We start from the raw sequence: 12829 nt of genomic DNA, 5'->3' as shown, positions 1-12829 counted from the left end.
CAGGATGCCACCTGTGCAACAAATCCGGTCTTGGAATTTTCTCCCTCCTAAATATTCCAAAGTCAACTTTATTGTAGGAAAAGTGAAGAGTTTGGGAACAACAGCAACTCAGCCACCAAGTGGTAGGCCACGTAAACTGACAGAGAGGGGTCAGCGAAAATGACTTTTAAAGTCATTTTGATAGTAGGCTAATATAGCTAATATAGACACTTGCATTATATGTTGGCTTATATACGACTTTTAAACTTATTTTGATAGTAGGCTAATATAGCTAACATAGACACTTACATCATGTGTTGCCTTCATTATAACACTTATATAAGACTTTTAAAGTAATTTTGATATTAGGCTAATATAGCTAATATAGACACTTACAACATGTGTTGCCTTCATTATAACACTTATATAAGACTTTTAAAGTAATTTTGATAGTAGGCTATTATAGCTAATATAGACACTTGCATCATGTGTTGCCTTCATTATAACACTTATATAAGACTTTAAAAGTCATTTTGATAGTAGGCTAATATAGCTAATATAGACACTTACATCATGTGTTGTCTTCATTATAACACTTATATAAGACTTTGAAAGTCATTTTGATAGTAGGCTAATATAGCTAATACAGACACTTACATCATGTGTTGTCTTCATTATAACACTTATATAAGACTTTTAACGTCATTTTGATCGTAGGCTATTATAGTTAATTTAGACACTTACATCATGTGTTGCCTTTCTTTATAACACTTATATAAGACTTTTAAAGTCATTTTGATAGTAGGCTAATATCGCTAATATAGACACTTACATTATGTGTTGCCTTCATTATAACACATCATTTATTCAGAAAGTAGAAATAACGACAAAGGAAAATAGAATACTGTTAACTGCAACATGCAAGTTTAAAACACAAAACAACAACATTATAATTTGTATACTTTCAAGTTGTGCTTGTTCTATTTTAAAAAAACAACAACAACAATCTGATGTTGTCTTTATTTTTAAGTTATCATGCAATGATTTTACCAGTCCGACACACTTGGGAATAAATAAACCTTAATTAACCTCTTAAGGCCCAAGCTGTTTGTTTACATGTTTTTTTTATTTTTTATTTCTCTTTGCTATTTAGAAAAATTAGAATAAAAACTAAGAATCATTTTTTGATATGATGTACTCAGTCCATAAGTACACACACGTGTACTTCATGTTTAGTGACATGCTAATTCTTATTTTTACACTTTTTTTTCCAAATTCCATTGTATGTTATACTCTTCTGACACCACCAGGTGGCAGTATAAGTGTCCACATAAGTGGCCATAAGACCCCAATTCAGTAGTGTACACAATTTTGGAAATAAGAGCTAAAAGGTGCTGTCCACGCATGTGGCCACTAAGCCTTTATAAGTTTTTAACGTGGCCCCTGAGCTAAAATGAGTTCCACACCCCCCGGGTAAGGTTCAGGCCCTCATCGGAACATAAAAAGGAATACAATGTTTGGTGATTGTCTGTGTGAAGAATGCCACAACACTCCAAAGCGTTGCGATAAACATCACAGATTATTCCATTCTGTCTGCCAGATCTCCCACTGGCTGCCACGCACGCGTCTGCCAGTGGGAGATAAGACGGAAAGTGGAAGGGTTTCCACAGGGGGACGACTGTGAGAACTTGGGTTGTTAACAAGGACATCATACAGAGCCACGCACAGTGGAAGTAAACATGGTGTAAGTGTACAGCTCTGGTAATGGCTACATTCGCACCCACCTGCACAAATGTACTTCAAAATGTAACAATCAAAATAAATATGACCAGTCTGTGAACAATTGAAACGTCCTGTGTGCTTTTTCCTCCTGTATAACAGGTTAGTTTTGGTGAATCAACTCACTGAATAATATCCATGTGATCTTTATAAGTTTAAGTACACATTCTGATGGTGGAGCCTAACTCTAAAGTGTTTGTGAGTTGTAGTTTGTATTTGTGAATGAATCCAGTGCACAGCTGCAGTAATCAATACAAAATGGCGACGTGAGTGCGCAATGTTTATATAGGAACTTATGATCCTAATTCAGACTCCCAAATTAGAGCTCCCGTTTTCTTATTGATTTTATAATGTATATTTGTATAATGTGTGTGTTCTGAAATAGTGACAGAGAATAGAACAAGGACGGACAATTCAACCCTTAACTCAACAATGAGTAGATGAGTGTTATGTGTGTGTATATGTGTAAATAAATGAACACTGAAATTCAAGTAATTATTTTATTTATTTATATATATATATATATATATATATATATATATATATATATATATATATATATATATATATATATATATATATATAGCTAGAATTCACTGAAAGTCAAGTATTTCTTATATATATATATATCTTAACCACGCCCCCAACCACGCCCCCGCCCCACCCCCGACCACGCCCCCCACCTCCCGAAATCGGAGGTCTCAAGGTTGGCAAGTATGAGTTAAAAACCTGTTCTAACATGATTCAATTAAAAAGACTGTTTAAAAAAGAAGTACTGAAGAAGTACGAGGAGGAAAGAGAGTGATGCCCTCAGCACGGAGCCATGGGAGAGATGTGTATGGTTTCTTCATTTTACCCTTAACTCACTGTTTTTAATTAGGGCCCGCATGGCCCATTGCATAAGGACTCCCACAGGGAGTCCTTTTGCAATGGGACATAAGGACCTATTGAATTTCTAAGGTTTTATTATTATTATTATTATTATTATTATTCCACAACTTTGCGCTGTAATTTGACCCCCTTAGCATGCTTCAAAACTCACCAAATTTTACATTCACATCAGTAATATACGGCAAAACTTTTTATCAAAAAACCAAACCCCAAAACTCAAAATTGTGCTCTAGCGCCCCCTAGGGAAAAAAAACTAGACTGCCCGTAACTCCCACTATGAAGGTCGGAGAGACATGAAACAAAAACCTCTATATAGGTCTGACTTAGACCTAGTTTTCATAATTGTATATCCTCGGGCAAAAATCAACAGGAGGTTGGCAATTCCCCCTTCAAGACAAAAAAAGTACTAAAAACTGTCACTTTTGCCTCTTTGAGCTGTAATTTGACCCCCTTAACATGCTTCAAAACTCACCAAACTGAACACACACACATCAGGACTAGCAGAAATTGCGATCTAATAAAAAAACCTAACCCCAAATCTCAAAATTGTGCTCTAGCGCAATTTTTTTTATGAAACGCACTAAAAACTGCTCCTCGGATGAAAAAACTGACAAAACTGCCTGTAACTCTCCCTGGGAAGGTCGGAGAGACATGAAACAAAAACATCTATGTAGGTCTCACTTAGACCTACATTTCATAAATTGACAACCCCCAGCAAAAATCAACAGGAATTTTTGCTATTCCCCCTTCAAAACAATTTTTTTGTAAAAACCGGTCACCTTCCTTCAAAAACTATCTCCTCTGAGCGCGTTTGTCGTTTTGGCTTCAAACTAACACAGGAGAGAGATTTAACCCTTGTGTATAAAATAAAAGAACAGCTTTTTAATACCTGCTCCGGTTTTGATTTTATGACCCTTCAAAGACCCGCTGTGCTGATGCTGCTGCGCTGCTGTTTTTTTAAGATGGCTGCTTAAAAGCAGGAAGCACCAACGTGCCCACACAATGCAGACAAGGTAGGTACAAGGTAGCGCCCCCAACCAAGTAAACTTTTTCTAACTCCCAGTACAAATGTCGTAGAGACATGAAACAAAAACCTCTATGTAGGTCTTACTTAGACTTAAATTTAATTAATTTATTTCCTCGGCCAAAAATCAACAGGAAGTTGGCAATTCCCCCTTCAAGACAAAAAAGTACTAAAAACAGTCACTTTTGCCTCTTTGAGCTGTAATTTGACCCCTTTAACATGCTTCAAAACTCACCGAACTGACAGGACTGGCAAAAATTGCGATCTAATAAAAAAACCTAACCCCAAATCTCAAAATTGTGCTCTAGCGCAATTTTTTAATGACACGCACAAAAAACTGCTCCTCGGATGAAAAAACTGACAAAACTGCCTGTAACTCTCCCTGGGAAGGTCGGAGAGACATGAAACAAAAACATCTATGTAGGTCTCACTTAGACCTACATTTCATAAATTGACAACCCCCAGCAAAAATCAACAGGAATTTTTGCTATTCCCCCTTCAAAACAATTTTTTTGTAAAAACCGGTCACCTTCCTTCAAAAACTATCTCCTCTGAGCGCGTTTGTCGTTTCGGCTTCAAACTAACACAGGAGAGAGATTTAACCCTTGTGTATAAAATAAAAGAACAGCTTTTTAATACCTGCTCCGGTTTTGATTTTATGACCCTTCAAAGACCCGCTGCGCTGCTGTTTTTTTAAGATGGCTGCTTAAAAGCAGGAAGCACCAACGTGCCCACACAATGCAGACAAGGTAGGTACACTAGACACAAGTCTTGGGACACTTCAGACTAAAAGTAGACAAAAGTATTGGGACACTTAGGACTAGCACCTGCCAAATACGCGGGCCCGACCAATGCTGCTTGCAGCTTTATTTGTATTTTTTTTTTAAACTGAGGCTACTTTACAACATCATTCCAATCATTCATTTCCCCAAAATAAAAATGCGGACACATTTTTTTTTTATAGAAAACAAAAAAGGCACATTTTCCAAACGACGTCCCCACAAACAACACGTATATCAGCCCCGAGCCACTAATGCATGTCCTCGTTGGCCGCCTTAACAACAAAAGCTTACAGCGGATTCATAGCGCGATAATAGTGAACCGCCCCCGTCTGATAACTATTATAATGCAACCATTACCCGAGCACGTCCCTTTTCACAGGACACCGAATGGCAGGAGATTACTATCATTACTTGCGCCTGCACAAATACCATGTTAGCATTACAGTCTGATAGAACACACACACACACACACACACACACACACACGAAACAAAAACATGTCACACTCATGCACAACGAGGCAAAAGAATGGAACACAATGAGGTTTAGTGATTGGGTGGTGGATGATGAAAGGGTTCAATTATTGAGTTTGAGGAAACAGATAATGTGCCGGGTGGGAAAGCCTGAGCCTTGTGTCTTACACAGTAAGTATGAAGCAGCCCCGTTGTATCAAATATGGCATTTCCATCCCCCGGGCTTATTTGCGGCGGCGGCGGAGCATTCATTTGTGAACACTAACAGAGGGCGGGGACGGGAAGACCAGGTAGGTACAGAGACATACACAATATGACACCTATAAACACCTCCGTCCAGGTTTTATATATAAGTAATGTAGCAATATTTATCATAACATTTATTATTTGCATACGTACTTCATGAGAGCCAACGTTATATTGTATTTTGATACTTTTCGAAATGAAAGGGATCAAAAAAAAAAAAGGCCTTATTGGCTTTATTTCAACAAAAAATCGTAGGGTACATTAAACATATGTTTATTATTGCAAGTTTGTCCATCCATCTTCTTCCGCTTATCCGAGGTCGGGTCGCGGGGGCAGCAGCTTAAGCAGGGAAGCCCAGACTTCCCTCTCCCCAGCCACTTCGTCCAGCTCCTCCCGGGGGATCCCGAGGCGTTCCCAGGCCAGCCGGGAGACATAGTCTTCCCAACGTGTCCTGGGTCTTCCCCGCGGCCTCCTACCGGTGGGACGTGCCCTAAACACCTCCCTAGGGAGGCGTTCGGGTGGCATCCTGACCAGATGCCCGAACCACCTCATCTGGCTCCTCTCGATGTGGAGGAGCAGCGGCTTTACTTTGAGCTCCCCCCGGATGGCAGAGCTTCTCACCCTATCTCTAAGGGAGAGCCCCGCCACCCGGCGGAGGAAACTCATTTCGGCCGCTTGTACCCGTGATCTTGTCCTTTCGGTCATAACCCAAAGCTCATGACCATAGGTGAGGATGGGAACGTAGATCGACCGGTAAATTGAGAGCTTTGCCATCCGGCTCAGCTCCTTCTTCACCACAACGGATCGATACAGCGTCCGCATTACTGAAGACGCCGCACCGATCCGCCTGTCGATCTCACGATCCACTCTTCCCCCACTCGTGAACAAGACTCCGAGGTACTTGAACTCCTCCACTTGGGGCAAGATCTCCTCCCTAACCCGGAGATGGCACTCCACCCTTTTCCGGGCGAGAACCATGGACTCGGACTTGGAGGTGCTGATTCTCATCCCAGTCGCTTCACACTCGGCTGCGAACCGATCCAGTGAGAGCTGAAGATCCTGGCCAGATGAAGCCATCAGGACCACATCATCTGCAAAAAGCAGAGACCTAATCCTGCAGCCACCAAACCAGATCCCCTCAACGCCTTGACTGCGCCTAGAAATTCTGTCCATAAAAGTTATGATCGGTGACAAAGGGCAGCCTTGGCGGAGTCCAACCCTCACTGGAAACGTGTCCGACTTACTGCCGGCAATGCGGACCAAGCTCTGGCACTGATCATACAGGGAGCGGACTGCCACAATCAGACAGTCCGATACCCCATACTCTCTGAGCACTCCCCACAGGACTTCCCGAGGGACACGGTCGAATGCCTTCTCCAAGTCCACAAAGCACATGTAGACTGGTTGGGCAAACTCCCATGCACCCTCAAGGACCCTGCCGAGAGTATAGAGCTGGTCCACAATTCCACGACCAGGACGAAAACCACACTGTTCCTCCTGAATCCGAGGTTCGACTATCCGGCGTAGCCTCCTCTCCAGTACACCTGAATAGACCTTACCGGGAAGGCTGAGGAGTGTGATCCCACGATAGTTAGAACACACCCTCCGGTTCCCCTTCTTAAAGGGGAACCGGAGTTTAAGTTTGTCCTTAAATATAGTTGTTATATATTGCATATATGATATAGACACCTGGGGATAAGTTGATTGGCAACACTAAATGGGCCCTAGTGTGTGAATGTGAGTGTGAATGTTGTCTGTCTATCTGTGTTGGCCCTGCGATGAGGGGGCAACTTGTCCAGGGTGTACCCCGCCTTCCGCCCGATTGGAGCTGTGATAGGCTCCAGTACCCCCTCCGACCCCGAAAGGAATAAGCGGTAGAGAATGGATGGATGGATGGATGGATATAAACATAATATAATATATCAGTATATATGATATACTGTACATGTCATGTCTGTGTAATCATGTTTTGTTTTAAATCATGTTTTGTTTAGTTTCTGTCTTTTCACTCCTTTGTCTTGTTTGCATGATTACCCATTAGTTTCACCTGTTCCACGTTTGGACTCATTGTGCACTCTTGTTTGTCACCATAGCAACCATTAGTTTTCACCTGTCACGTCACGCACCTGTTTCACGTTTTGAGTCACGCACCTGTTTTCGTTAATCATGTCTGTGTTATTTAAGCTTTTCATTTTCTGTTGTTCGTCCGGACGACATCACTACATTTATGCTCTGTCCATGCCTGATACTTCTTTCCATGTCAATTCCTCAAGCAGCTATTTTTGTCCAAGCCAAGTAAGTTTTTGTTCCATGTTTATAGTCTTTTTGGTTTCATAGTTTGTTCTCCGCCATTGTGCGTGTTTTTTGTTTGTACTTTTTTGCTATAGTCTTTTGGTTTCATAGTTTATTCTCCGCCTCTGTGCGCGCTTTTTGTTTGATCCTTTTTTTTGTATTTATAGTCTTTAAATAAAAAATGTACTTACATTCCCGTCTCGCCTGAGCCAACTTTCCGTTGCATCCCGGAAAAGCAAACACCCAAGATCAAGTCATGACAGTACATATATTATGTAAATATTATGTATACCGTATTTTTCGGACTATAAGTCACAGTTTTTTTCATTGTTTGGGGGGTGCGACTTATACTCAGGAGCGACTTATGTGTGAAATGATTAATATATTAGCATAAAATATGAAATAATATTATTGATCTCATTCACGTAAGAGACTAGACGTGTAAGATTTCATGGGATTTAGCGATTAGGAGTGACAGATTGTTTGGTAAACGTATAGCATGTTCTATATGTTATAGTTATTTGAATGACTCTTACCATAATATGTTAAGTTAACATACCAGTTGGTTATTTATGCCTCATATAACGTACACTTATTCAGCCTGTTGTTCACTATTCTTCATTTATTTTAAATTGCCTTTCAAATGTCTATTATTGCTGTTGGCTTTTATCAAATATATTTCCCCCAAAAATGCGACTTATACTCCAGTGCGACTTATATATGTTTTTTTTCCTTTTTTTTTCTTTATTATGCATTTTGGGCCGGTGCGACTTATACTCCGGAGCGACTTATACTCCGAAAAATTACGGTATATGTTATATTTTATATCGTTATATTTTGTCTATTTATATCTGCATTGTCCTTTCAATCCTTACACTTTCCATCAATGTAACTGAGCTACTCTGTGGAACAATTTCCCTTGTGGATCATTAAAGTTTGTCTAAGTCAAAGTCTAAGTCTAAATAAAATAGTGAATAGTGTCATTTATCTACCTATTGTCTACATTAAGAAAGACAAACTGTAAAAATGTATTATTAATCTACTTGTTCATTTACTGTTAATATCTGCTAATTTTCTGTTTCAACATGTTCTATCAACACGTCTGTTAAAATGTAATATTATTATTATTAATTATTATTATTAATTAGTATTAATTATGATTAACTATCAATAATTATTAATACTTATCAATAATTATTAATATGTATTAATACGTATTAATAATTATTAATAATAATTAATAGTTATTAATAATAATTATTAATGATGATTAATAGTTATTAATAATAATTATTAATAATGATTCATAGTTATTTGTAATAATAATTAATTATTATTAATTATTGTTGATCATTATTAATGATTAATAATTATTAATAATTATGTATACTTAATAATAATCACTAATTATTAATCATTATTAATTAGTTTGATGATTACTTATTAATTATTAATTATCGAATTTCAATTATTAATTATTATTATTATTTGTAAGGACAAGTGGTAGAAAATTAATTATCAATCTGCTTGTTTATTTTCTGTTAATATCTGCTTACCCTCCCGGATTTTCCGGGAGACTCCCGAAATTCAGCGCCTCTCCCGAAAACCTCCCGGGACAAATTTTCTCCCGGAAAAACTCCCGAAATTCAGGCGGACCTGAGTGACGTGTTGACAACACACAACAACAGTGTCTACCGTAAAGCAGTTTGTCTGCCGTAAACAGCAATGTTGTGACACTTTTAAACAGGACAATACTGCCATCTACTGTACATGCATATGTGACCCACCCATAATGTGTCACATTTTTGTGTTGATTTATTTATTTTATTTTGTGGTTTGAATTTGTTTTTTTGGAGCTGTCATTACACATTTATCAGTATTCACATTGGTCAGTAGGGAGCAGTAGGGCGTTTCTTCCCAATTGAATGCTGTCACCTGCAGACCGGAAGTGTCTTGTCATTCTGATGAGAGCGACCAGTCTGTGAACAATTGAAACGTCCTGTGTGCTTTTTTCCTCCTGTATAACAGGTTAGTTTTGGTGAATCAACTCACTGAATAATATCCATGTGATCTTTATAAGTTTAAGTACACATTCTGACGGTGGAGCCTAACTCTAAAGTGTTTGTGAGTTGTAGTTTGTAAATGAACACTGAAATTCAAGTATTTATTTTATTTATATATATATATATATATATATATATATATATATATATATATATATATATATATATATATATATATATATATATATATATATATATATATATATATATGTATGTGTGGGAAAAAAATCACAAGACTATTTCATCTCTACAGGCCTGTTTCATGAGGGGGGGTTCCCTCAATCATCAGGAGATTTTAATGGGAGCATTCACATACCATGGTTTATATAGGGCACAGAGTGGGTGGGTACAGGCTGGCGTAGGGGCGTGGTGATTGGCTCATGTGTTACCTAGGAGGTGTTTCCGTCTGTGGCGGCATGCTGATACAATTTCGCTGCGCTTGTTGAGGGATGACAGGTCTGGACGGTAAATAATAAACAGTTTCTCTTTCAAGCATAGGTTGCATCTTTTATTACCACTATTGTAAGGTGTGCTGGATGCAAGAATTTGCCATGTTATTGAATATTCAACATTATTGTCTTTGAGGTCCCAAATGTGTTTGCTGAGTTCTGTGGTATTCCGCAGGTTTTGGTTCCTGAAAGAAGCCTTGTGATTGTTCCATCTGGTTTTGAACTCTACCTCGGTTAATCCTACATATGTGTCGGATGTGTTAATGTCCTTGCGTGTTACCTTAGATTGGTAGACAACTGATGTTTGTAAGCACCCCCCGTTGAGAGGGAAATCAGGTTTCTTTCGACAGTTGCAGCCTTTGTTGGTTTTGGAGTCGCTCTGTCCGGGGGCCGACGGCTCATTTGCAATTGTTTTGTTGTGGTTTGAGATAATTTGTCGTATATTGTTCATGCAGCTGTAGCTCAATTTAATGTTGTTCTTGTTGAATACTTTTCTTAGGGTGTTGTCTTTGGGAAAGTGTTTGTCAATCAGATTGAGGAATTTGTGTCCAATGTTAGTTGAGACGTTTTTGCTGTATGGGGGGTTGTACCAGATGATGTTGTTTCGTTTTCTGTTCTTTTTTGGCTGGTTTCCTGGCGTGGGTTCATAGATGAGGGTGAAATTGTATCCGCTTTCATCAAGGGCTTTTTGGTACGGGGGGGGGTTGCTTGGTCAAATTCAGCTTTGCTAGATGACAGCATCGATAGCCTTTTATTAATTCCGGTAGGTATTCTTTTCGTGGTGGTGGGTGGGTGGTTGCTGAGAACGGCCTACGGATCACGATTGAAGCCAACAAGCAAACCGTCAACTTCCTCGACGTCACTTTCAACCTGAGAAATAACAGCTACCAACCATTCACGAAATCCAACACAACACTCCAATACGTGCACCATGACAGCAACCCACACATACATATATTGCGCTCTACTACGGTATCGAGCACTATTTTTTGGATAACCTTATTAAGACATATATATATATATATATATATATATATATATATATATATATATATATATATATATATATATATACGAAATACTTGACTTGGTGAAGTCAAGTATTTCATATATATATATATATAAATATATATTTATATATATAGTCAAGTATTTTCGTATACATATATATATATCATGCATATGCATGTACAGTAGATGGCAGTATTGTCCTGTTTAAAAGTGTCACAACATTGCTGTTTACGGCAGACGAACTGCTTTATGGTAGACAAAACGTGACTGATGTTGTTATGTGTTGTTGCCACGCTGGGAGGACATTAATGAAACTGCCTAACAATAAACTTGGAGGGGGTGTGGCCTCCAGCTCCGCCAGAATTTCGGGAGATTTTCGGGAGAAAATTTGTCCCAGGAGGTTTTCGGGAGAGGCGCTGAATTTCGGGAGTCTCCCGGAAAATCTGGGAGGGTTGGCAAGTATGACCAAAATGTATTTTGGTAATTTTTGGTTCTTTTCTAAATAAAAGGGACCACAATAAAGGTCATTATTGGCTTTATTTGAACAAAAAATATTACGGTACGGTATGTATGTATATGTATAAATGTATATAATGTAGTGTTGTTGTGATACCAATATTTTGGTACTGGTACCAAAATTTATTTCCGTACTTTTCTAAATAAATAGACCACAAAACATGTCATTATTGGCTTTATTTGAACAACAAAATCTTACGGTACATTAAACATATGTTTATTATTTCAAGTTTGTCCTTAAATATAATAGTGAACATACGAGACAACTTGTCTTTTAGTAGTAAGTAAACAAACAAAGACTCCTAATTAGTCTGCTGGCGTATTTTGTGTCATTTATTATTCTATTATTTTGTACACATTATTAAGGACAAGTGGTAGAAAATGAATTATTAATCTACTTGTTCATTAACTGTTGATATGTGCTTACTTTATCTTCTAATATGTTATATCTACACTTAGATGAGGCGGTATAGTACTGAATATGATTCATTAGTATTGCGGTACTATACTAACAGCGGTAAACCGTACAAGCCTACAGCCTGTGCAGCTGTGAAAAAAAAAGTCTTAATAGATGAAAGAAAAGAGGCGCAGACAACTGAATGTGTAAATGAAACATGATGTGAGGTCGGTAGATGAGAAGATGGTCGGATGGTCCATCCGCAGACGCATGAAGCAAATTATGCGTGATGGTTGAGTCCACAAGTGAGGCCCCTGCGGACCGTGCTCGGCGCTCGCTACTGTACTGTAATTGTGCCATCTGTGTACCATCACTACACAATGAAGGCAATAAGAACGGCTCCTTATGTTGTACGTTGAAGCCTTTGATGGTAATTGGGCTCATGTCAGAATTTCCGTGGGTCTCCAGTATGTAAGTAACCCGAAGCAAAGACAATAAGTGCATTTTTGGAACAATATATATATATATATATATATATATATATATATACACAAACCCCGTTTCCATATGAGTTGGGAAATTGTGTTAAATGTAAATATAAACGGAATACAATGATTTGCAAATCATTTTCAACCCATATTCAGTTGAATATGCTACAAAGACAACATATTTGATGTTCAAACTCATAAACATTGTTTTTTTTTGTGCAAATAATCATTAACTTAAGAATTTGATGCCAGTAACACGTGCCAAAAAAGTTGGGAAAGGTGGCAAAAAATACTGATAAAGTTGAGGAATGCTCATCAAACACTTATTTGGAACATCCCACAGGTGAGCAGGCAAATTGGGAACAGGTGGGTGCCATGATTGGGTATAAAAGTAGATTCCATGAAATAATCAGTTTTTACAAACAAGGATGGGGCGAGG

The 12829-nt window shown here is 38.4% G+C and overlaps 1 protein-coding gene across 2 annotated transcripts in view; it reads right to left on the bottom strand.

Moving 5' to 3' along the window:
- LOC133615286 (plexin-A1-like) overlaps positions 1–12829 on the bottom strand; it is an 811576-nt gene that overhangs the window by 403973 nt on the left and 394774 nt on the right. The window lies entirely within an intron of this gene.

Source organism: Nerophis lumbriciformis, linkage group LG01 (genome assembly GCF_033978685.3).
Source record: "Nerophis lumbriciformis linkage group LG01, RoL_Nlum_v2.1, whole genome shotgun sequence".
Taxonomy (NCBI): domain Eukaryota; kingdom Metazoa; phylum Chordata; class Actinopteri; order Syngnathiformes; family Syngnathidae; genus Nerophis; species Nerophis lumbriciformis.
The sequence above is the reverse complement of the archived record's forward strand: the minus strand, read 5'-3'. Positions and strand labels throughout refer to the sequence as shown.